General features: G+C 35.2%; 1 protein-coding gene across 3 annotated transcripts in view; it reads left to right on the forward strand.

The window, feature by feature from the left end:
* Rfx3 (regulatory factor X3) overlaps positions 1–26,022 on the forward strand; it is a 255,107-nt gene that overhangs the window by 67,895 nt on the left and 161,190 nt on the right. For 2 of the 3 annotated variants that reach the window (XM_027406465.2, XM_027406463.2), the window contains exon 2: positions 20,895–20,953. The exons of the other annotated variant lie outside the window; for it this stretch is intronic. The gene's annotated coding sequence lies outside the window, so the exon portion shown is untranslated. The remainder of the gene's footprint in view (positions 1–20,894; positions 20,954–26,022) is intronic. 3 annotated transcript variants of the gene reach the window in all.

Below are 26,022 nucleotides of genomic sequence, written 5' to 3' on the forward strand. Positions count from 1 at the left end.
TTATGAAAGGAAACTCAGAAATCACGTTCAAGATAGAAATGGAAGAACCAAAGCAAATTGCGTGTCCTGTGTGCGGAGGCAAATGTGAGAAAAGTAGAATAGCTTTGGGGAGCTGGTCTCCTTTGGTTAGTGGGTTCCTTAGCCCAAGTTTTTATTTTTGTATTCTTATCAGTTTCCTAACTTTGCATTACTGAGCTCTGAAATTATTCAGTTATTCCCACTTTACTATCACGTTTCAGAAAAAGTGGTTATATTTAACATGGCTTAAAGCTGTTCCTTCCTTTGTCCCTTGGAAGCCATGTCCCCTGCTGCTCACAGTGCCTGTATCTTACTCCAAAGGCATTTCCCCCTCCCTTTGTGTTTTAAAAGGCATTTTAGTTTTTCTTCAGAATGGAGTCGTTGTAGCATAAATCAAAATGTTACTGCTATAAGGAGACAGCATTTCGGAGTAAAATTATTAGAGTGTGACTTTTTTTGGTCTACTTCCACATACAAGGCATCAGATTCACAGTAAGTGAGTCCATTGTGAGAACACCCCTTAGGAAGGCCTTTCCTGCTGTGGGGATACAGAACACTTGTGAACATTACTGGTGCTTCAAAATAATGGTTCTTCGAGCCAAGGAGAGTTTATTTTTGTACTTTTACCTTCTTTTCTATTACAAGTAATTATACTTATTTTATAAATATACTATAAAACAGTGTCCAAAAAAGAACCAAAGCTCTTTGTATGCCGGGTCTGGTCAAGAGAACAAGATGACCATAGAATCCCCTCAAATCAAAGTGCACTGTGGGTTACTCCAGCTATATTTGGGGTGATCTGAAGAAACTATTGATAAATATTTTGGCCAGGTGTAAGAATATTTTAATTTAAAATTGCAAGGAAATGAAGAGGAAGGAGCCTAAGATTTCAAGTAATGTGAGGGTTTTTTTATCCTTCATTTTGTGCTGTTTCATTATCCATAAGAGGAAAGTACTAAACAAGGTTGTGTCTTGAAACAGTATAATCTGTGAATAGTTTTATTTGTAGGAGGAGGTCACGAAAAGGTTTCTCTCTGGTTTCTTCCTGACAAGCAATCAGAGGAGTTCACAGATATCCTGCTTTCTAACCATTTGAAAGATTTGAAAAATTTTGCATCAAATTACATATTGCTTTTACTTTTGATTAAATAAACTGCTTTAGCAGATTGTACAATCACGTAGTCTAGGTAAAAATAGTTGCTTCAATTAAGATATACGGAGATGAAATCCTATGGAATTGACATGATAGAGCTATGTTATGATTTTACTAACTAGTTTATCTCTTCTGTGTACTACATATACTGTCTTCATCTCTCCTTTAATTTCTGACATGGGTTAGTATAGCCCTTGTTTATCATGTACTGTAAAGAGTTAGCAGACACTAAAAGTACTGAACATGAATCAGTAACAATTTTGTTAAAGTAACAAATCAGAAGAGATTACATGAAATGTTTCAGGGGAACAGTCATTAGTTGACTTTCATTCTTCAGTGAGCCAGGAAACATTCGAATGACATTAAATTGTGAGCCTGAAAGACTGAGTAAGCATTGTCTAGTGATGAACTCCTTAACCGTGCTCAACTGATGTTCATCTATAAAATGGAGACAGTAGTTATCTACAAGTGTTATAAAGTTCATGTGTAAAATAGATTCCCTGTGCAAATCTCTATGCCTACTATCCAATGTAATATTTGCTAGTCATTATTTTATTAAATTCTTATGTGCTTAGCCTTGTGTAGTAAATAATTTTTTTGTTAAAAAATAACTTTTCAGTGTATTTTGATAATGTAGCTGATACAGTGTCCTTTTGATGTCTCTCCAATGAGTATTAATTTGCTTGTAGTGCTACATATGACACATTGTTTCAGTATTTCTTCGGCTGTGTCCAAAGCTATCATGGCATTTCTGAGGCTTCTGGTTTACAGGTTCAAAGTATTTTTTACATTTTTCAGATTTTTCTGAGTGAATGATTTTTGAAGTTTATTTTATACACTATAAACTGCACCTATTTAACATGTAGTTTGATGGGTTGGATGCAGTATACATTTGTGAAATCATGACTATAATCAAAATAATGAATATACTGTTGCTTTCAGTTTTTTCCCTGGGTCCCTTTGTAGTCAATTTCTTCTGCATGTCCTTATCATCCATGTTTTTGCTTGTAACATTATTTGTTTAAATGATGAGTTGTATTATATGACTATATTGTAGTTGTTTTATCCATTATCTGTTAATAGCAACATGAATATAAAATGATCAGTTATCCAATTATTAACTATTTTGTTGAAAACTTCTATGACCATTAATATTTTTTGTTTGCCTTTGAGTAAGTACCTAGAAGTGTTATGGTTAGATAGAATGGCAGGTCTATGTTTAAATTTGTAAGAGCCTCCTAAACTATTCTTTAAATGTACTACTTTTACATTCCAACCATCATCAGAAGAGAATTTCACTTCCTATACATCACTGCCAACATTTCCCAAGTCTTTTAAATTGTAGCCACATGGGTAATGACTTCAACTTATGGTATTATATTGTGTTTTTCCTTATAGTTGATTATTTGGGGCATGTTTTCGTGTACATTTTTTCCCATACCATCTGTGTATTTTCTCTGTGAGCTGTTCAAATACTTTACCAAGTTTTAGTCAAATTGTTAGTTTTGAGAGTTCTATATACATATAAATACAAGTCCTTTATTAGACATTATGCTTTCTAGATTCTGTTTTGCTTTTTTTAATTTTTTAGTTTTCCCATTCCTATAAAGTATCATTCAGAGAATGTAAGTGTTCCATTTGATACAATCAAATTTACTGGATTTTATCTCTTATGGGTTGTACTATTGTTAGCATATTGCAAAACTAAACATCAAGTGTACTTTCTTCTATTCAGAAGGATTTGTAGCTTTGCTTTTTACACTTAAGTTTGTAACCCATTATTATAATAAACTTTTTACTTTAGAATAATTTTAGATTTGTAAAGTTGCTAAGGTAGTACAAAGAGTTCCCTCATACCCCTCACCTACTTTCTCCTATTATTAACACCTTACATAACCCTGATGAATTTATCAAAACTAAGCACTGGAATTGTACATTACAATTAACTTTAGTCTTTATTTGGATTTCACCAAGGTTCCTTCTAAAGCTAGTCTTCCCATTTTACATGCCACTTTGTCTTTAGTTCTAATGTTTTCATCATCTGCTCTGAACCATTATAGTGTCTTTATCATCCTGTGTTTTTCATACCTGTAGAAGTTTTCAGCTGTATTGACTATTCATTGGGTAGAATGAACTTCAAGAGGGGTTTGTGTGATTTTTTTTTTTCATAATCCAATTGAATTTTGAGATATGCACTTTTACCTGGTGTTCTGGTGTTTGCCTGGAATTCCAGTACTTGAGAGGTAGAGGCAATAGGATTTTGAGTCCAGCATGTATGGTATAGTGAGACTATACTGCCCCAACAACCTGACAAAGTGCCCTTCTCATCATATTGTATTTGGGGCTGGCTGTGTGAGTGCAGGTATGAATGCATGTGTGTGTGGGGGGTGGTGGTGGTGAGAAATTTGAGAGTTGTGGGGTAGGGAAGTCAATATGCCCTGTCATTCTTGTTGTTTATCTTTGATTACCTGTGTATAAAGTTAATTTATTTTTACCCCTTCTATGTTATGTTCTTTGGAAGTAAGTCATTAAATATAGCCTAGAAGTAAGGGGAATGAAGAGGAGGTAATTATGGCCTATATAGAGAAGTATGTACATCAATTATTTGAAATTCTGTAAGAAAGATTTATTTCAGCTGGGCAGTATGTAATTCAGTATGCCTTTAATTAGCATTTGGGAGGCAGAGGCAGGAGGATCTCAGTGAGTTCAAGGCCAGCCTGGTCTACAAAGTGAGTTCCAGGACAGCCAGGACTGTTACATAGATAAACCCTGTCTTGAAAAAACAAAACAAAAACAAACAACAAAAAGATTTACCTCCTCCTTAATTATTTATTATATTAGCGTGAAACCATATGTATTTATTTCACACCATAGGTCATATTCATGTTCTATGGTAGTTTTTTATTTTACTACTCTAGTTGCCAGTGGGAGCCCTTTTAGATGGCTCCTGGGATCCCTTGAGCAGCCTCTTTTATTTATTGATTTGAGAATTTCTTTGCATTCTGACAGTATATGATAACTAAGCATTATTTTTCTTTCTTTTCTTTTCTTTTTGGTTTTACTCTTTTAATCGTTTCTTAAACGATCCCTGGCCCCTGCTTCTTGAGCACCAGTAGCAGCAAAGCAGCTAACCACCCAGTGTGTGGATCCTGGTTTGAGAATTTCATTCATGTATATACTCAAATTTCATTTACAAAAAGTTTGGATATCCAGTTCTCACATAATTTATTAAAAAGGCTATCCTTAACACATTGTCTTACCCATTTTTGTGTGGGTCAGTTTTGATATTCTTTATTGTATCTGTCTATCTTTGTAACATATTGTCTTGATTATGACTGACTTATAAAAAGTCTTCAAGTCAGGTAGTGGTAATCTTATTTTCTGCCCCCCCCCCCCACCAAGTTGCTTTGCTAGTCTAAGTCTTCAGTATTTCCAAGTGGAATTTGAAATTAGCATACCAATACCTATTCAAAAAAGCTTGCCAAAAGCCCAGCTTGATGGCTTCTGTCTGTAATCTCAGATGAGGTAAGAGGATCAGGAGTTGAAAATCATCTTTGGTTACACAGTGAATTGAGGCCTGCCCGAGCTATTTCAGATCTTGTCTCAGAAAACAGAATGAAAAACCACAAATAAATAAAAACACTTACAGGGATGAGGACTTCGAAATTTCTTTTATTTTGGATATTATATGAAATTATATCATTTCCTTCTTCCCTTTCCTCCCTCCAAACACTCCCATAAAATCCTCCTCTGTCTCTTTCAATTTATGGTCTCTTTTTTTTCCTTAGTTGTTGCTCATTTATATAATACTTGTTCACTTTTATAGCCCCAGTTGCCCTTTGTTATACCTTCCTTAACATCTTTTACTTGTATGACTCTCCCGTTCCACATATGCAAAAACTACCAGGGAATGTCTGTCTGTCTGCGATTGGCTTATTTCACCTAACATAATGATTTCTAGTTCCATTCATTTTCCTGCAAACAACATAACTTCAGTTCCTCAAAATCTAAAAGTCTTCTATGTATATACACCACCTGATAATTGGTCGATGATCACCTAGATTGTTGCCATTACTTAGCTATTGTGAATAGGTTCCTGATAAGCACAGGTACACAAGAATCTCTATAAATTCATAGGTTTTGAATCTTTTTGTTATATAATCAGAAGTAGAATAGCTGAGTTATTTAGTAGCTATTTTTTTTTTTTTTAGAGAATCTCCATACTGAACTCTATATTCTCTGAATTTATTGGTATTTCTACCAACAATAGGTAAGCTTTCTACCAGTACATACCCAACAGGATCTCCCAATTCTGACAGAGATGCATTTGAATCTCAATGAAGTTTTCAAGGGTATTCCTGATTGCTAAGATTTTTGAGCATTAAAGAAAAGGAATTTATTGACCATTTGTAATTCATTTGATAGGTGTTTAGTTAATTTGCACAGTTGTTAGTTGGATTAGATTATTTGTTGTAGGTGTTTAATGTTTTGACTTTATAGTTTGGTTTAGTCTTTCTTTCCTGTAGGCAGTCTGTTCACTTGGTTATTTATTTCTTTTAGTGTTTCAGAAGCTTTTTAAGTTGATGAAATCTCATTTGTTATGCAATTATTTATATTTAGAAAGTTACTTTCTATGCCTGATCATGATGCATTTTTGTTGTTGTTGCATTTTGTTGTTTTTGTTGTTGCATCCGTATCTTTTTGAACATCATCATAATACTGGCTTCATAGAATGAACTATTTTATGGGATAGTTTGTGGAGTGTATACTTACATTCTTTTTAAGCATATGGTAGAATGTAGAGTGAATTTGTGTATTCTTGGGGTTTTATTCGTTTATTCATGAATAAATTTAATCTGAGGTTTCAAGAAATTATTTGACATTGTCAAACTTACTGGCATAGTTTTTATAATATAACGACATTATATATAGATTCTATATATTAACTTTCATTTCTGAAATTTATGTTTGTTTTAGAGGTTTAGGAATTTTACTGATCTTTTTATTTATTTTTATTTTTTTACTTTTTGGTTTTTCGAGACAGGATTTCTCTGTGTACCTTTGGAGCCTATCCTGGCACTAGCTCTGGAGACCAGGCTGGCCTCTAACTCACAGAGATCCGCCTGCCTCTGTCTCCCGAGTGCTGGGATTAAAGGTGTACACCACCAATGCCTGGCTCTGATCTTTTTAAAAGAATGAATTGCACTTTCAGTTTTTTATTTTCCCCTTCTGGTCTATTTTCTCATCCCTTAAACTCCATGAGGTTTATCTTAATTTGATTTGGTTTATTTCTTGCTTCTTAGGGTACAGACTGTGGCCAATCAGACTTCCATTCCTAGTACATGTTTAGTGCCACAAATTTTCCTATAAATATTGTTTCAGTGACATTTTTTTTTGATACGACATGTTTTCCTTTTTATTCATTTTAAAATATCTTTAACTCCACTTTGGATTTTTCTTTAACCTTTGGTAATTTAGAAATATATTTTTAGCTTGAGTGGTTTGTATTTTCCCAAAGACCTTTGTGTTACTTTATTTTAATGTAGATAACTGTTAGTAGAGACTGTTCTATGTTGTTTGTTGTTTAAGACCTTTTTTAAATTTGAGGCTTACTTTTTGATGACAGTAGTGTATATCATATCCTATCGTTTGCTTCCTGTATTCATGTTTTGAAGCTCAGTGGTTAGGTCCATAATGATTTAGGATTATTTGATCTTCTTGACAAATTAACAACTTTGTCATCATGAAATTATTCTCTTTATCTCTGGCTAAAGTTCTTTCTGTAGTGGCTTTTCTGTGATGCTGTTGTAGTGACTCAAAGTTTCTTTGACTGTGGTTAGTGTACTGTGTCTTTTTTTTTTTTCATACTTTTGCTTTTAATCTTTGTGGGTCTATACTTAATATACATTGTTAAGCAGCATGTTATGCCTTTTATTTCTAGGAGTCTGTTAATCTATGCCCTTTAATTTGAATATTTTGGTCATTCATATTTATTATAGTCATTTATTTGTGTATTATGTTTTTGCCTTGTCTTATTTTTTTAACCACTTTGCTTTTTTCTCCATTTTATCTTATTTTTGCTTGGTTTTATTCTGTTTTTCTTCATGGGCACTAGCCCTTTTAAACATTTCCAGTTGTACCCCTGGGATACCTGCTGTTTATCAAAAGACGCATATGACATTTTGTGTCACATCTGAGTAATGTTTGAAAACATTTTTGGTTAGGATATTTTAGGAATTATTTTTTAATCTCCCTGCTAATTTTTTACTGGTCATAATATGTAGATGTGAAAGGTATGAATATTGAAGTTGGTATGTACTGATCTTTTTTTAGGAATTTCCTTCTATCTATTACTTTGTGCCTGGAAGATTTGCTCAAGTCATTTTGCCACAGTGGATTTTTCCAAGAAACCTGTAGTTTCTAGAAGATTTAGGAATCCTGGTATTCTTGGCCATTGCATATTCTAAAGCTAGTTTTGAAACTTTCAAGGCTGCAAATTTGCTATGTACCTGTCATGCAGGTGCTTTCTTTTTGTGCAGTGAATCCAGACAGTTGCATGCAGACTGGTTAGGGCTGACTCTTTAGCTAGTGAATGATGACAGTGGAGCTTATAGTCTAGTCTCCATGACTAGGGAAGTGTGCCAACTGAAGCTGGCTTAATTGTGCAAACAGGAGCCTTTTGCAGAAGGACTCATGGTAATTAACCAACTCAAAGTGCAATATTTTCCTTTCATTAATTTGGCAGAAAACAACTAAATATCTACAGCAAAACTGTTTTTGACATTTTCATTTTCTGCTTCGAAAATAATATTTTGAATTGCACTATGTAAGAAACTGCTAGTATTTTTTTCATTTTCATTGTAACTTCCTAAAAAAGTAGATCACTCAATTAGCAGGGCTTATTTATTTTTTTAATTAAGTAGGATTAATTGGGGAGCAACCAGAATTGATTCACATTTTTAAGAGATAGGCTTGTAGGAGACTCTCTGAGAGTTGATTAGCTTTGTTCTATTTTGCTATTTTCTTCCATGTATGTGTAAATATTAGAATAGCAGGTATTATTTTCATATTATTCTATTTTCAAGTTCACATCTACTTTACATACTACACACCATTTCCTGCTCTTCTCTAATTTATTTTGGGCTAAATAAATTATACTTATTTATATTAATCACTTCATTCCAGTTGTTAATTTTTTTAGCTTAAAAGTATGTTTACTGCTAACCACTTAACAAGAAATATCTTGAATATTGTTGGAAGGGTCTATTGTTAGTAAATTTTTCCCTACAGTTGTTGTAGGAATCTTTGTTTCATGATATGGTAGTCTTCATGTAAATACTGTCATTTAAATCTTTTTATTAATAATCTTTCATAATAATCATACATGTAATAAGCATTTTATTACATAATACTTTCCATTCTGCAATTTTGAGACATTTTGTGGTTATAATTTTGCTTCTGTGTATAGTGAATATGTTTACTCAGAAAAGAATTCATATTTTAACTTTCTTTTGTTTTTAAATGTCAGAAAACAATTTCAGTCTATCCCCAAAGCCAAATGGAGAAGGTTTTTGGGATAGCTTCTTAAATCCCTCCCTCTGGGAATGCTTGGAATGCACTATCAATCACATCAGTAGGGACTTAGGTAATGCTCTTCTCATCATTAATGCTTCCTTCTTCTACACTCTTTGTACATTTAATACTCAGTGCTGGCAGGTATACCAGGCTGTCACACCACCACTGCTCTTTGGTTGTTTAGTTGGAGTGGCCAGCATAGATGGAGAGAGCAGTATAGATAGAGAGACCAGCATGGATAGAGAGACCAGCATAGACGGTGAGAACAGCATGGATGGAGTGTCCAGCATGAATGGAGAGACCAGCATGAAGGAGAGCATCATAGATGGTGAGAACAGCATAGATGGAGAGAGCAGCATGAATGGAGAGACCAGCATGGATGGAGACAACTGTTTAGCTCAAATTCCAAAAATCTCTGGAAAGAGAATGTGAAGCATCTTGCATAATATTGTAACTGGTTATAAAAACATGCAGTAGTCAAAGGGCAGTGTGTCACAAAGTATAAGCTTCACTGCTGCCCACTCAGTTAATGGTAGTGTAAGTAGTTGGGAATGTGGTTCAGTTTATAGAGTGTTTGCTTGGAATATAGGAAACCCTGAATTTGAAATACAGTATTAGGAAAAAAGAAAGAAAAAAACAAGTATGGTGTCACAGTCTTGTAATTTTAGCAAGAGGTTGAAGCAGAAGATTCAGAAACTGAAGGCTATCCTGTGCCAGATTGGAATTTGGGGGTTGGAGTAGAGACTAACTGTGGTTAAACTGGGTACATAAACATAAGTATGTTTGCTTAATCAATAAAAGTGTTTATGTCCAAATTTGATAGAAACTGCTATTGGCAGAGATTTAATGGTGATTAGGGGAAATATAGTTCTAAACCTTGAGGCGCTTACATGCTAGTAGGTCAGTGGAATTTTATTTTATTTTATTTTATTTTATTTTTTATTTGTTCTCATATAAAACATCCCAACCACAGCCTCCCCTCTCTTTACTCCTCTCACTTCCTGGCTGACCTCCTCTCTCCCAGATTCTTTCTCTCTCTCTCTCTCTGTCTCTCTCTCTCTCTGTCTCTCTCTCTCTCTCTCTCTCTGTCTCTCTCTCTCTCTCTCTCTCTCTCTCTCACACACACACACACACACACACACAAGAGCAGGTCTGCTAGGGACATGAACTTACCAGGGCTCCAGATACAAGATCGGGCACATACCCTCAAATGAAGGCTGGACAAGGGAACCCAGTAGGAGGAAAGGGGTCCCAAGAGTAGGCAAAAGAGTCAGAGACACCACCACCCCACTATCAGGAGTTCCCCCCAAAGCACTAAGCCAACAACCATAACATATGCAGAGAACCCAGTACAGAGCCATGCAGGCTCTGTGATTGCCACTTCAACCTTTGTAAGCCCTCATGTGTTCTGCTTAGTTGATTACATGGGCCATGCTCTCTTGGGTGTTTCCTAACCATCTGTCTCCCATAATTCCTTCTCCCCTCTTCTAGGGGGTTTGCTGAGCTCCAAGGGGAGGGTCATAATTCCTTCTCCCCTCTTCTAGGGGGTTTGCTCAGCTCCAAGGGGAGGGTCTCTTCATCTTCTCCCATCAGGTGAAGTCTCTCTGACCTCTGGTTTAGGTACTGATCTATGAGTACAGCATAACATCATTAGGAATCATTTCACTGTTTTATTGTTTGTTTGTTTCTGCAAGTCATGTTTGGTTCTACTCTAGGTCTCTGGGCAATCCAGCCTCCACTTCCTGCCATCCAGGAAGTATCTGGGACATGGGCTACCTCTTGTGTCATGGACCTAAAATTAGACCAGTCATTGGTTGGCCACTCCCACAAGTTCTGGGCCACCATTACCACAGCACATCTTTCAGGCAGGGCAGATTGTAGTTTGAAGGTTTTCTTGCTGGTTTGGAGTCTCAGTCCCATCACTGGAAGCCTTGCCTGGCTACAGAAGATGGAAGGTTCAGGTTCCATATCTCCCACTACTTGGAGTCCTCAATATGGTCACCTATCTTAATTGATTCCAAGGAGTTTTGACTGCATTAGATTGCCATGTTTCCCTCCCCACCTCTGCCATGCTCTTGGACTCTAGTCATCTCTCCCTGTAGTCCCTCATCATCCCAACACCTGATCCCTCCTATTCCCATCCACACCATCCTCAATTCAACTTCAGAATCTTTTCTGTTTCCCCTTCTCATGGAGATCCAATGCATCCTCTATAGAGCCCTCCTTGTTACTTAACCTGTGGATTATAGCATGATTATCTTTTACTTTACAGATAATATCCATTTATAACTTAGTACATACCATGCTTGTCTTTCTGGGACTGGGTTATCTCATTCAGGATGTTTTTTTGTTGTTGTTCCATCCATTTGCCTGCATATTTCATGATAATTTTTAAAAACTGAGTAATACTCCATTGTGTATTTATCCACTCTTCAGTTGAGGGACATCTAGGTTGTTTCCAGTTTCTGGCTATTATGAATAAAGATGCTATGAACATAGTTGTAGGACATAGCGTTCTTTGGGTATAGGCCCAAGACTGGTTATCTTACCTAGGGTTTCTATTGCTGTGAAAAGACACCATGACCACAGCCACTCTTTCCTTTATAGGAAAACATTTATTTGGGGCTGACTTACAGTTTCAGAGGTTCAGTCCATTATCATCATGATGGGACATGGCAGGGTACAGGCAGACATGCTGGAGAAGGAGCTGAGGGTTCTCCATCTTTACTTGCAGGCAGAAAAATCAACTGTGTGAAACACTGGGTGTAGCTTGAGGATAGGAGACCTCAAAGACAAGCCCCACAGTGACATACTTCTTCTAACAAGGCTATACCTACTCCAACAAAGCCACATCTTGTAATAGTGCCATTCTGTGGTGGGCCATTTTCTTTCAAACCAATATAGTGATATAGCTGGGTTCTCAAGGCAGATGGATTCCCAATTTTCTGAGGAACCACCATATTGACTTTCGTAGTGGCTGTACAAATTTGTACTCCTATCAGCAACGAAGGAGTGTTCTTTGCTCTACATCCTTGTCCTCATTAGCTGTCACTTGTGACAGGTGTAAGATGGAATCTCAAAGTGGTTTTGATTGGTATTTTCCTGATGGCTAAGGGTGTGGAACATATCTTTTAAGTATTTCTCAGTGATTTATGACTCCTTTTTATTATATACAGAATTGTTTTAGCTATCCTGTTTTTTTCTCATATGATGTTGAATATTATGCTTTCAAGGTCTGTAAAGAATTGTTCTGGAATTTTGATGGGAATTGCTTTAAATCTGTAGATTGATTTGCGGAAATGGCCATTTTTACTGTGTTAATCCTACAGATCCATGAGCATCGAAGATCTTTCCATCTTCTAATGTCTTCTTCAGTTTCTTTTTCAAATCCTTGAAGTTTTTGCCATACAATTCTCTCACTGGCTTGATTAGAGTTACTCCCAAGGTATTTTATATTGTTTGTGGCTATTATGTAGAATGTTGTTAACCTGATTTCTTTCTCAGTCTCCTTGACATTTGTATATTGGAAGGCCACTGATTTATTTTATTTTGTTTTAGTTAATTTTGTATCCTACCACTTTGCTGAAGGTATGATAAGCCACAGGAGTTCCTTGGTAGAATTTTTGGGTTGCTTATCCTATATTGTTATCATCTGCAAATAAGATACTTTTATTTATTTCTTTTTAATTTGTATCCCCTTGATCCCCTTCAGTTGTCTTATTGCCCTAGCTAGAACTTAAGATACTACTTTGAATAGATAGTGAGAACATGGACAGCCTTGGAAAAATTATTTCATGCTAGAGAGATGGCTGAGCAGTTACTCTCACAGAGGACCTGGTTTGAGTTAGCAGCACCTGCATAGAGGCTATACATCTGTAACCTAGTTCTTGAGAATATAATGCCTTCCTTTCAACTCTGTGGGTCCTGTATGAACATGGAGAATGGAGAACAGGAGAATCACTTGTACAAATAAAAGAATCATCCCTAAAGTAATTAATTATGTAATATAAGCATGTTACGTGCTTTCAAGCCTCACTGCCTCGAAGGAAAACAGTATTTTTTTTTTTTTTGAGGGAAGTAGTTGGGGAGAGGGTAAGGTTACTTATTTTGCTTACTTCCTTCTAAACAGAAGAAATTTAGTTTAAGCATGGTGTAGTTATGCAAACAAAAGATGGTCATTGAGCATGAACAAATAGAGTAATTTGAATGAATTTCTAATTCCTAAAAGTTATTTGTCAATTTCTAAGAGCTAGTGTTTGTACTGTCTATATATACCAAGTATGTGATTTTAGTATTAGTTATAAGAAAACATATAATGAATGTTAAAGATACTATTATTTTCAGTAAGCTTAATATTAAGATGGACATTTATATGATAAGGCCATACAGGATAACATCATAATGTTGTAAGAAGGAGCTTAGCATTGTAATCAAAGCTTTCCCCTTAAATGTTTATTTATGGGTTCATTTATAGAAATCTTTATTTAGCAATTTATTATGTGTTAGAAAGTTTCAGTCATTATGGCTATGAAATTAATGACAGGAACCCACTTCACATAGACTATCAAATTTCTGCTACCCAGAACACCCTGTGCTGAGTTTCTTTTTTTTTTTTTCTTATTTTTTTTAAGTTTTTAAATTTTAATTAGAAAGAAGATTATTTTACATGTCAATCCCAGGTTCCTCTCCCTCCCCTCTTTTCCTGCCCCCCCCCCAACTAACACCCTACCCATCCCATACCCTTTTTGCTCCCCAGGGAGGGTGAAGCCTTCCATAGGGGGTCTTCAGAGTCTGTCATATCCTTTGGGATAGGGCCTAGGCCCACCCCCTGTGTCTAGGCTCAGGGAGTATCCCTCCATATGGGATGGGCTCCCAACGTCCATCCCTATGCTAGGGATAAGTACTGATCCACTACAAGAGGCCCCATAGATTTTCAAGGTCTCCTCACTGACATCCACATTCAGGGTATCTGGATCAGTCACTGTGCTGAGTTTCAACTTAAAAATGTTAAATCATATGTATGCATATATGTCTCTTTGGGAGTATATGCACATGAGAGCTGCTGTTGCCTACATTGTCTAGAAGAAGATATCAGATGTCCTGAAGCTCAAGGTGGTTGTGACCTTCTTTATGTGGGTACTGGGAACTGAAGACAGGTCCTCTGCAAAAGTAACATTTCCTCTTCATAGTTATGTTAGTTAGATTTTCAAGATATACAAAGATATATTTCAAATGAATAGGTATTCTTCAAAATCTTCCAAAGACATACAGAATATGGCATTTAAAATAGTTTACTAGGATTTTTCATGCCAAAGAGATACAACTGCTCCTAGCAACACCAGTTGTATCAGAGAGGAAGATGGGCATCTAAGAAACTCATTATGGAGTTTGCCTTCAACATGGCAAGACCAGCCATTTGGGCAAGAAACTGTTCTTGCCTCAACTGTTTGACTATGTGCTGTGTAAACTAGACATGTAGGGCCCACAGGAAACTGACTGCTGAACTTGCCAAAACTAGATGGGACAGTCCTTCAGGGTTTGGGCTTCATGGAAGAATCTGCTGACAAACTGCCAATATAGGTGGGACAGTTTCAAATTTCCTGCTTTGCTGCCAGACACTCTTGGTCTATAGGCTGAAGATGGATGCCTCAACATTACAGAATAACTTTGGGTGACTGTCTTGGCCGTGAGATATCTTGGCCAATTCTAGAGTTTATATATTATCCTTCTGAGGTCTTTGATGAAGTTGAAGACAGATATTCTTATGGTTTTCCTTAGTTATGATAAAAGATAAGTTACATATAAAACTTTAGACTCACAAAGATATATGATAGAATATTTTCTTTAAATTTTGCTACATATTAGCCCATTAACTATAGTTATTGTTTGATAACTATTTTGTTCTATATAATTTTACTATGTTAAAGTTAAAACCTTTTCATTTAGACAGAAAAGAGGAGATGATAAGGATGTCCTTCTGTATGCTGTTTGTATATATGTTTCTCTTATTGGCTGATGAATACAACACTGGTTTTCCAGTAGCCAGGCAGGAATTATAGGCAGGGCTACCAGATGAGGAGAATTCTGGGGAGAGGATACAGGAAGAGAAGCCACCAGAGAGATGCCATGTGCCATGTAGCCGCTAGGAAGGTAGGACACCTGGGCATTGTAAGGTAAGATACGGCCATGTAGAAATATATAGATTAGTAGTTATGGGTTAATTGTAAAGAGAGAACTAGACAGTAAGAAGCCTAAGCCAATGGCCAAACAGTTTGTAATTAATACCAGCTTCTGGATGTTTATTGGGGACTGAAGGGTAGGGGGACCATACAGGAAAGAAACTACCTTGATCCCTAGCACCTAAAAATATTTTACTATTTAAAAACAAAAAAATGTATATATGTATTAATGTGGATATGTTTAAGTAGTTTTATATATGTATATACATATATATATTCACACACATTGTTTAATGACTAACTTATAGTAAATATATATTTTTCTCATCCATGTGCTACTCATAATCATTTCTTTACAACATATGTGGCTGCTTTCACAGCATATATGAATTGTTTGACCTCTGTGCCCACAAGTATTTACTGTCTGAGCTTTTACTGTATTGCAGTGCTTCCCCATTTAGAACATAGACAGGTAGCATGGCATGCATGATGGAAACTGACTTTACTTTATTGATTATGAGCAGTGTTAAGGTCTAGTCAGTGATTGAACTCTGAAAAATGGTGATTTAACACATTTTAACTTTCAATATGTACTCCAATAGAAATACTTGGGAGACTGACATAATACATTTGAAGATTTATAAATGGAGCTCTTAATTGATCTAAATAATAAAACCTGGAATCAGATATAAAAGAAACTGCTGAGAGAGCAGAGAGAAGGAGTAAGCCAAAGCCACCTACCTTTACCTCATTAGCTTCCCAGTGGAAAAGAGAGTGAATGCCTGTTTCTTCCTATTTATATCCTCTCTTCTTCCAGCCATGTCACTTCCTGTCTCTGCCCGGCCATCAAACTTCATGCCTGTACAGACCTCCAGACTTCTATGGTTAGGTAGTGACAAGCTCCATCCTCTGCTCTTCACACAAGCTTTAGTTGTTCAAGCAAGATATCACCACAAACATTAAAAAGAATGAGTCAAAATATATGATGATATAGGTATGGTAATAGAGATCAGGCTTATGAAATTTAGGAATATTATAACTATCATAATGAAATAAAAAGTGGAAATAATATGTATGTATCCTGCTTATGTTTAAAGAAAAAATTTTATATACCAGGTCTCACTATATTTCCTAGTCTGGTGGCATCAAACTCATGTAGTCAAATAATCTTCCTGTCCTATGCTACCAATTAACTGGCACTGCAATTGTCTGCTGCCACATTGAAATAATTTATTTTATTTTTAAAAATTGCACAGTTCTTCTCAGGCAAATTTGAGTTTTAATGGTATTTGTCTTGTGTGAATTGCAGTAGCTTATCGATTTACTTATATGTGTACTTAGGAGACTAAACTCATGCACAGGCGTTTTCCAATGAGAATATACCAGTAGTGGAGCTGGAATGAAAATGTAGGACTTCTGATTAAACTGACCAAATTGTACCTAAGCATGGGGATGCATTTATAGAAGGTTAGAGGCATGTAACCCTTGCAGAATTCCAGGCTCACATTAGATCACTTTCTTGTTATGTGGTTTGAAATATATTGTCTTAACATACGTTAAAAAAATGTATTGGTCATTTAAAACACTGATAATTTTTCTTATTAAGAAGCTCTGATGATTTGAATCTAAGAAATCTCTCTTTGAGCAACATGGAATGATAAATGAGAGAACCAGATCAAAAAATCTAATTCAGCTAAGGTTGGGGACTTTGTGGGTTCTCAGAGTGATTATATCATCTCTCTGCATGTGGCTGTGGTTGGAATCTGTCACCTAGACAGGAACTTGTGGCTTTATAGACTGCTTCAAAAGATTGAGGACTCAGAATACAAGTTCACTTGAAAGCCTGTGGAGATGCCTGGTGACCCAGAGTATTTTTGCCCAATATTTTCCAAATGTTGGCTCACATGAGTACTTTGAAAGTGAATGAATGAAGTTTCTGTGAATCCAAAAGAGAGTGAGAGAGGAGAGAGAGGAGAGAGAGAGAGAGAGAGAGAGAGAGAGAGAGAGAGAGAGAGGAGAGAGGAGAGAGAGAGAGAGAGGAGAGGAGAGGAGGAGAGGAGAGAGAGAGAGAGAGGAGAGAGAGAGAGAGAGAGAGGGAGAGAGAGAGAGAGAGAGAGAGAGAGAGAGAGAGAGAGAGAGGGAGGGAGAGAGAGAGAAGCACTGAGAATGGATTGTTTCCTTGGAGAGTACCTATAGGAAATAATGCCTACCTCTCCTGGTGGGAAATACCTGGGGTCATCTGTTCTAGAATCAGCCAGGCATAGTGAAAATGTGAAGTTCCTAGCAACTCAGAAAATGCTTATCAATTGTATCTACCCTTACAAACTACAAGCACATAATTAACATCAGATGTTAAATACCTAATTTTCAGTTATTCTTCACACTTTAAGATAATTCAAAAGGTGTTATGGACCCTTAAAACAACCATGGTCCCTAGGCCCTAGCCCTAGGCCTTGAGTATGTCTAAGCATTTGTTTGCATTAATATATCTGATATCTTCTAGTTGAGAAAGGTATGCTCACCAAATCTGTGATATTATCAGTTTTATGAATTAGTTTTTAAATATAGAGGTGCTTGTATTTATACTGATTTCTCATTTAAATCTCTCATGATTCCCTAGAGAGAGATGTTTCTATAAATTTTAGTTAAAAATATAAAGACATTTATATTTAACAAGAAAGCAAATCAATGCTAGAATTGGCAAGCGAGGAGAATTCTGAAAAGTTGAAGTATTCTGAATTGTCTATTTTAGTTTGACTTGAGTGAAAGTAGGAAGGTAGAGTTCAGGAAGGAAGAATGTGAAGGCAGCTCGTCAGTAGGCTGTGATGTGATTTTCCTTGTGTCCTTACAGGTTATGAGAAGTTCAGTCAGCACTGACGTACTGAAAGTTCTGTTGAAGACAGTTCTATTCATGTTAGAAACTACACAACTCACAATAAAATTTTTCATCATCATGGTTATAAAGTTCCAAGATTTCATTTATTTTTGTTTTTGTTTTTTAATATCTGATCTCAGGATATGGCAAGGCTGGCCCTGGAACCTGAAATGCTCTCTCCTCTGCCTTCTGAATGTTGGGAAAAGGCTTGCAATGCCAAGTCCAGCTAACTTTATATTATCCAATTTTTTTAAAAAGCATTTTATATGTATTTTACCCAGATTAAAACTATCTAAACTGGGCACTAGGAGAGAAGAGAACTATGAATTGAAATAATCAGGGAAAAGAACAGTTTAAAGCAATGCAGAGAATAATTTCTGTTAGTGGTATTGGAATCCACCTGCAATAGAAAATTACAAATTGTCCTAATTTTGAGGTAGCTTCTTCAAGAGTTGAATTAGCAGTTGTGAGCGGATATGTTTCTAAGGAAAACCACACATTTATTCTGGCATTTTGTTTAACATCAATGTTCTGACTATGTGACAAGGACAGAATCTTAGCAGGAACTCTTGTGTATTCTAGCTGACACAGCAGAGGTCAGATGTTAGAACTCTAAAGAAGTGTGGAGCAAGAGCCTAGAAAAAAAAAAAAGATTCTGCACAAAATAAGATTTTGACTTCTCACAGGTGTTTACATGAATTCTTTGGCTGAGTGTTGCACACATGCCATTGAGATTGGGTGATCTTACTGGAATGTCTGTGCTAATAATTCCTAATGGACTTTGGAGCTCTGTGCAAAGCACCATTTGTAATATTCTAGCCTTCCAGTTGAGAGCTATATTTTCCATAATTTTAAAGCATGGTCCCCTGCCGTAGTCTTTTTTGCTACTATAAGAAAATACCCAAGGCTGAACTTCATAAGGAACTGAATTTTATTTTTGTAACTTGTGTATGCTGAGAAGTCTGAGATTTAGGCACCATCTGATTCAGTTTTCTGGTTATGTCTATTCTTACCTACAAGATGGTGCTTTGAATACTACTCCTTCTGGAGGAGAAGGATTCTGTATCTTTACATGGCAGAAGATGGAAGGGCACTTCTTTATTTATGAAGCCATTCCCATGATGTCCATAATCAAAACCATGATTGTCCTCATCAGTTGGTTGCCTGTTCCCATCATGTTGCCTTTTACAATTTCAGCTCTTGAACTTTGCAGGTCATCCATTCAAACCCCAGCAACATCCTGGTATACAGCTCATTTTCTCTTTAGGAAAACTAAAACCAGAGCTCAATAAAATTTGGGGGAGAAATAGGTTTTAACTTGCCAAACTTAAAAAAGTTTGATAAATACACTGGGCCTTTCTCAAACCCATCCCAGCAATATACAAATCAGTTCTAATTGTTTAGCTGATGACATCACTGGTTGAGATCACAAATTGTTCCTCTCTAAATGTCCATAAAATGGATTTAGGCTACCTATATTTTATTGTTACAATGTTCAATATAATTTACAAAATTATTCTAGAAAAAGTAAATAGAAGTCAACCTTTAGATGGCCTTGATGTTGATCTTAGTGGGCAAAAGTTCATGTGCAAACACCTATACAGAGACTTTAAAACAAGAACAAGCATAAAATAAAGTAATCATGATATTAATAAACAAACAGGTAGGAAATCAGAGGCCTAAAAATGAAATAACTAAAATAAGTGAAAATTATCTTACTGGAATGAGCAGTGGTCAAAATGCATTTGTTTAACCACCTCCAATAAGATACCAAGGAAAAGCTAATTTCATATATATCTTTTGAAGAACCTAGGGATAAGATGTAGGAAATGAGCAGTGACTGATTCAGGGTTTTACAAATGTATAATAATTGAAGTTATAGCAAGAGAGGAACATGAGGGGATTATAAAATACTTAGGTTGAAAATGTACCATTTTAAGTATAAAAATGTCAAGCTTAGAAAGACCCAAGTATAAATTGACTGTATATAATGTATCATATTAAACTGCCAAAATAGCCAGTAGTCATTAAAATGATAATGAAGAAAAAAAATTTTGAGACAGGGACTCACTATGTAGCCTTGGCTTGTCTGGAATTCTTTACATAGAGTAAGTTGGCATCAAACTCATATGAACTACTGGGATTAAAGATATTTTGCCCACTTTGCCCAGCTTGAAGAAAATAGTAAGGAACCTTTCATTATCATAATAGTATTCATGAAGGAGCTACCAACTTTCTCTAACTTACATATTTAGAATTACTGAGCCATAAAGTTGGCATGTGTGGGTTCATTTAAGAATAAGTTTATATTTCATATTATAAGATGCATGCAGACCCACTAGATAAATTGTACAGATATAAGATGGAAGTTGCTTTGCATCTCATGGCTCTTGGATGTCTGATCTCATCATGTTTTCATTATTTTTTTCGATGGGCAATAGAGATCATTTAACAAATAGTGTTACATGAGAGCTTATCACTAGTTTATACAACCATATTACCAGTTATAATTTATTATTGTTGTTGAGGCATGGCCTTACTCTTTAGCCCAGGAGAATTAAAGTTTTTGGTGATTCTCTTGCCTCTTATCACCCAGATGTTGATATAACAGGTATGGACCATTGTGACTAAACTATCACTGCATAAAATAAGCCTTAAAGGCTGATTATTACGTGTTTCTGTTAAGTTGATCCTAAAATCTCTTTTATGGTAAAAGTTCATGGTAAATTCAGCCTAAATGCAATATATAAATGTATGCATATTATGTATATATTTGAAGCTATGCCAATTATAGATGAGGAATGAATTGCAGAGTATAAAAATTGCTTCTACCTTCTGTTTCTATATTATGAAACCTGAATTTAGAGTTTCTATCTCAATTGATAAGACATTCAGTTATGTATTAGAATTTCTGAATTATTGATGTTTATCACTCTTTCCAATATTTGAGACAATTGTTGTGCTAAAGATTTTCAGGGATACACTTATGTGTATTTATTTTTTCTCATTTAAATGATATTTTAAAAAATGAAATTGAAGTGATTTTGCACCAAAAGTTCACCAAAAGACAGCCTCCTGTTTCTTTTTTATTCAGAGATTTTTATCAGAGGAATGTAGACTGGAATCTGCAATGGTTCTCAAAATCCCAAAGTGGTAAGTGAGACCAATTAAGTCTTTTCTTACCAATATTTAGTTGTAATTTTTCTCTATAGTTCTTTAATGAGATATTTAAAATGACAAGCGACATCAATTCCAGTGCTTACATATCTAATAACTTTAGAGTCTAGCTATTAGAAATTATATGTTTGTGTTCCTAATGGTTTTGACTTATTTAGTACCTGGAATTGGGTTCAAGAATAAAAGGAAGTGGGTGTGCAGGAGGCTATGAATCCTCATGACATTGTCCACCTTGCCCCATCTTTTTTGAGATAAACAAACCACATCCTAATGTTGATGTATGGCCCTAGTTGATCTTGTTAGATTGACAAGAAAGGTGGTATTTCCTGTTTTTACTCTACCAATTTAAGAACTAGAACCCACACTTATAATCTGTAATTTAAGTGAAATGTTTTGAACACTGGCATATAAAATATTAAAAAGTTTAAAAGAGTGGGTCAAAATTTGAGACTAATATAGTTATAAAACATTGAAGATCTGACCAATGAAAGTTAATAATGTGATATTGTAATGAAATAAGAGAACTGGAGTGACACATTTATTTATTTCATTACATAATTGATTTAATTGAATTTGGGATTGATAGTGACAAAATCATTGATAGTCATCAAAAACATTTACTTGTTTGAAAAATCCTCATAAAAAAATCAGGGTTGTGGATCTAGATAACTGATATAGAACTTGCTTAGTATATCCTGGCTTAGCACATAACACATGCATATATAATCATATGAACACATAAAAACAAAAGATGTTATAAAGTTCAAAATCAGTTTTCAATCTGACACTTTAGATTTATAGTAAATTTTTCTATGTATGAAGTTGATGTTCGTGTTGCAAGTAATAAAAAATATTAATTACAAAATATTTGTATGCTTTCTGAGGCAAGAGTCTTGTGAAGTAGCCTTAGGTGGTTTAGTATTTATGATTTAGATCAAGCTATCCTTGAACTCAGTACAATTCTCTTGTCTCAAGGTTCAAAGTGTTGGGACTGTAGGCATGTCCCACCATGCCCCATTTTAAAGCAATAGCATTAGGTAACTAGACTTGATAAGTTGTATATCTGGTCTTACAATGTATATTGAGTTTATTCTAATATAAATCTACAAAATGCTTGGAGTTGAAAATGACTGTGGTATCTATCTGAATGACCTTGAAGGAGATGACTTAAGCAAAATAACTCATGTAAAAAAAAAATTAGTACGAAACACTTAACTCAAAAGTTGAAATACAGTGTGCCTTTGGGAATGGTCCAGCAATTCAGACTTTGTTTTAACATGCTCGTATTATACTTATTCTGGTCCTGCCTGGTATATTTTTGATGGCATTAAGATATTTTTTTCCATATTTACTTGTGCTAGGAGAGAGAGAATTTGACTGTATACTCAACAAATGGCTTAATATATAAAATAACTTGATTCAATTATTGTAGATAATATTTTAACTTCAGATCTATTGTGTCTGGATTGTGTGATCCAGGAGACAAAGGTGAAGTTAATTACTTTGTAGCCCTTCAAACCTCAATGTAAAGTTATTGTCTTTGATAAAAAGTAAAAAGTAAATGTTAAGCCAGTTTGATTTGCACATACCTGTGCCATCAGTTTTACTATTCTTCCCAGCTTAATCTCTTTGAGAAGTTCCTATTTCATATCATTCCACCTCTAGTTATGTAACTTTCCCCACCTGGCCTATACAATGATGGGAAAACCCAGATGTCCAACTTGTTCTTCATTGGAAACATAGGGCTTGCTGGACTTTTCATTATCAACAGTTTACTTTTATTTTAGGTAATATTGAAATTGCATCAGACAGTAAAGCAGTTGACAGGTACCATGGTGCACATATGTAAATCCCAGCAATTTGAAATAGAGGCAGGAGTTCAAGTTTAGCTTTGGCTTCATAACCAGTTTGCAACCATCTTACGCTGTAAGAGACCCTGCTGCAACAACAATAATAACAACAACAAAGCAAAGGAAAATCAGAACAAAGAAAAATAATCATCATAAATTATATTTCATTTTCCACTAAGGAAGAATTTTATGATTAGTATTTTATACTAATATGTTTTAATTAGTATTTATGAAGTACTGATATAAAGGAAGCATGGAACTTTGAAGTTAGTGGTTTCAGATTAAACATTTTATTATGATTTTACTGGAACATATTGTAATGTAAGGGAATTTTAGAGGAAATCTACCCTATCATCCTAACATATTTTCTAGCTAGCGTGACAGGATGAATTGAGTATGACAATATTGTGACTCTTAGGAAGCTCATTGCTCTGTGTCTGAGACACACAGTAAATGTCCAAGACATGTGATTCAGTATTTGGTGCATGTTTTGATTAGAATAGTTTTTGCGTTTGTTATATTTAGACAGAACAAGTATGAATTTATGATTTCTAACCACTAGAAACTTACTTCTTCCCTCAGAAAGTAGCCTTTAGATATTCACTGTCAGTTACACGTGTCTCTATTTTATCCTCTTATCACCAGTTCAAACAGCAAATGTTTCTCATATATGATTGAATTTCCAGATATACTCTTAGTTCACTTGGCCATCTTAGTTTGCACACAAACTTAAAAGGTTCATAGATGTAGCTGCTGTAGTCTTGATAAGATTTGAGTGATACAGTAAGTGCTGATTATATACTGTCCTTTGTTGCAAACATGATACTTCTAATGTTTTATTTTGAAAAGTCATTTGGTGTGTGTGTGTGTGTGTGTGTGTTGCAGAATATAGTAAAGATGCCATTTTAAGCTGTTTTTTCAGGTTTTAAAAGTTTACGTCTTTGTAGTCTCTATCACAACCAATATGCTGATTTTTTAAATATTTTTCAGATGCTGTATAAAGTAGTGGTTTTCCTTGTGACACTTTCATATAACCTTTGTTCTCATTTGCTCCCTTCCTCACTGCCATCTGCCATCTATCTTTCTAGCCACCCTGCCCCAATAGTTGTTCCTTCTGCCTTCATGTCACACATAGTTCATTACCCTTTAATATAAATTCTTTATTTCTGTAGATTTCAGCCATGCATACTATATATACACCATTTCCATCTCACTCTCCAGTTCATAACTCCTCTCTTCTTTATTATTGTCACACATATATTTACATAAGTGCAAATATATTTGCATATGCACAATCATTTTAGTTCATTTATTGTTGCTCATATGTAGATGTGTTAAGGCCAACCAGTTGGAATTAGATGATGTATCAGGGGGCTTATTCCTATAGAAACCAATTTTCCCTCTCTCTGCAGCAATTAATTGCTTCTTCTATGGGGGGAGCTTGTGATCCCTCCTTATCCATGTCTCATGTCAAGCAGTGTTTTGTCATTAGGTCTTGTTTATGCAGTCATATTGCTATGGTCCCCTTCCTTTCTAGTTTAATTTCACAATTGCCTACATGTATACATATAAATTAAAATCTAGGGTCTTTTTAATTTTTACAAGTTTTTTTTTTAAAGATTTATTTTGTTTGTTTAGTATACAGTGTTCTGCCTGCATGTATTCCTGCTTGCCAGAAAAGGATATCAGATCTCATTATATATGGTTGTGAGCCATCATGTGGTTGCTGGGAATTGAACTCAGGACCTCTTGAAGAGTTGTCAATGCTCTTAACATCTGAGCCATCACTCAAGTCCCTAGGTTCTCTGTATAAGATTAAAATGAGGTATTTGTCTTTGTGAATCTGTATTTTTTTTTTAACTGAGCAGAAGGGGATTTCCGCTTGTATATATTTTCCTATAGATGTTATCATTTCATTTTTCTTTATGTTACATAATATTCCATTGTGTATAAGCCCTACATTTTCATTGTCCATTCGTCTGTTAATAGACATCTAGTTTGGTCCTATTTCTTAGTTACTGCAGCAATAAACATGGTTATGCAACAACTCTGGTAAGAATTATCATCCTTTAAGTATATACCCAGATATAGAATATTTTTACAGTCCCAAAGTTACTTTGTAATTCTAAGTAGTGTCAATGCCCTCTTGTATTCCTAATCAATTATTGATTCCATTATATTTATATAAGTTACATTTTTGCTTTCTAGTATTTCATATTAGTTGAATATATTATATCTGGTCATACCTTGAAGATAACATGGGTTAGGTTCCAGATTGCCTCAATAAATCTAACATTTGAAAAAAAAAAAAAACAGGAATGGAATAAACAAAACAAGAACCAGGAATGAATTGTAAACAAGTAAAGGAGGTAATGGGACAGATAAAACAAGGATGTTGTTTGGAAGGATACAGTGGGCTATAAAAATAGTTGTGGACTTTGCTAAGAAATCCACCTCTTTCCACTCAATCCTCTGTCTGTGTGAGATGTAAAAATGTCTGCTGAAACACTCTTAAATCAGCCCAGATCCATTGGGAAATGTAGAAGTGAAATTCTTCCTTGCTTACTTGTCAGTGTGACCTCCGACAAGTATTAATTTTTATCATTCCTTCTAATTGCAAAATAGAATTAAGAGTAAAAATGTACCACTGTTACAAATAAAGTATGAATTTGAATAAAACATAAATATAGTTAAAAATTTCATTTGGAATTTTTATGTGAATGGCCAAGGTCTAACTAAATTTCTTGTGATGATGGTATTGACGAACTCAGTCAGCCTTCAAAGCTGCCTTCATTTTCTTATCTTGTTCTGGGCTTAAGTGTTCACCTGCTGATTGCTCAGTAGGCTCTGTGAAACATGGAATAGCCCATCCTTCTTTAAAGAGTGTTCCCACATTTTTCTGGCCTTCTCTTTCAAGTGCTAAATGTTGTTTGGTGTAGTTCACAGGAATTGGATATGGCCGCATGTGATGAGCTCATTGCTCCTTGTACTCCTGGTCACATGCATTGCTTTCTCTGATAGTTTGTTTGCCTGTCATCATGTTTTACAGTGACAAACCTCATCATCTCTTAAAAATGTGCAGTTAACAAGACCCCCTATTTAGTAAGTTAAAACAGTTTATTAGAATAACCTATCTTATTTAATATTTTATTTACAAATTCATTTATATACATACTGATGAAGCTTATTAAATAA

The sequence above is a fragment of the Cricetulus griseus genome, chromosome 3, assembly GCF_003668045.3.
Source record: "Cricetulus griseus strain 17A/GY chromosome 3, alternate assembly CriGri-PICRH-1.0, whole genome shotgun sequence".
In the NCBI taxonomy this organism is placed as follows: domain Eukaryota; kingdom Metazoa; phylum Chordata; class Mammalia; order Rodentia; family Cricetidae; genus Cricetulus; species Cricetulus griseus.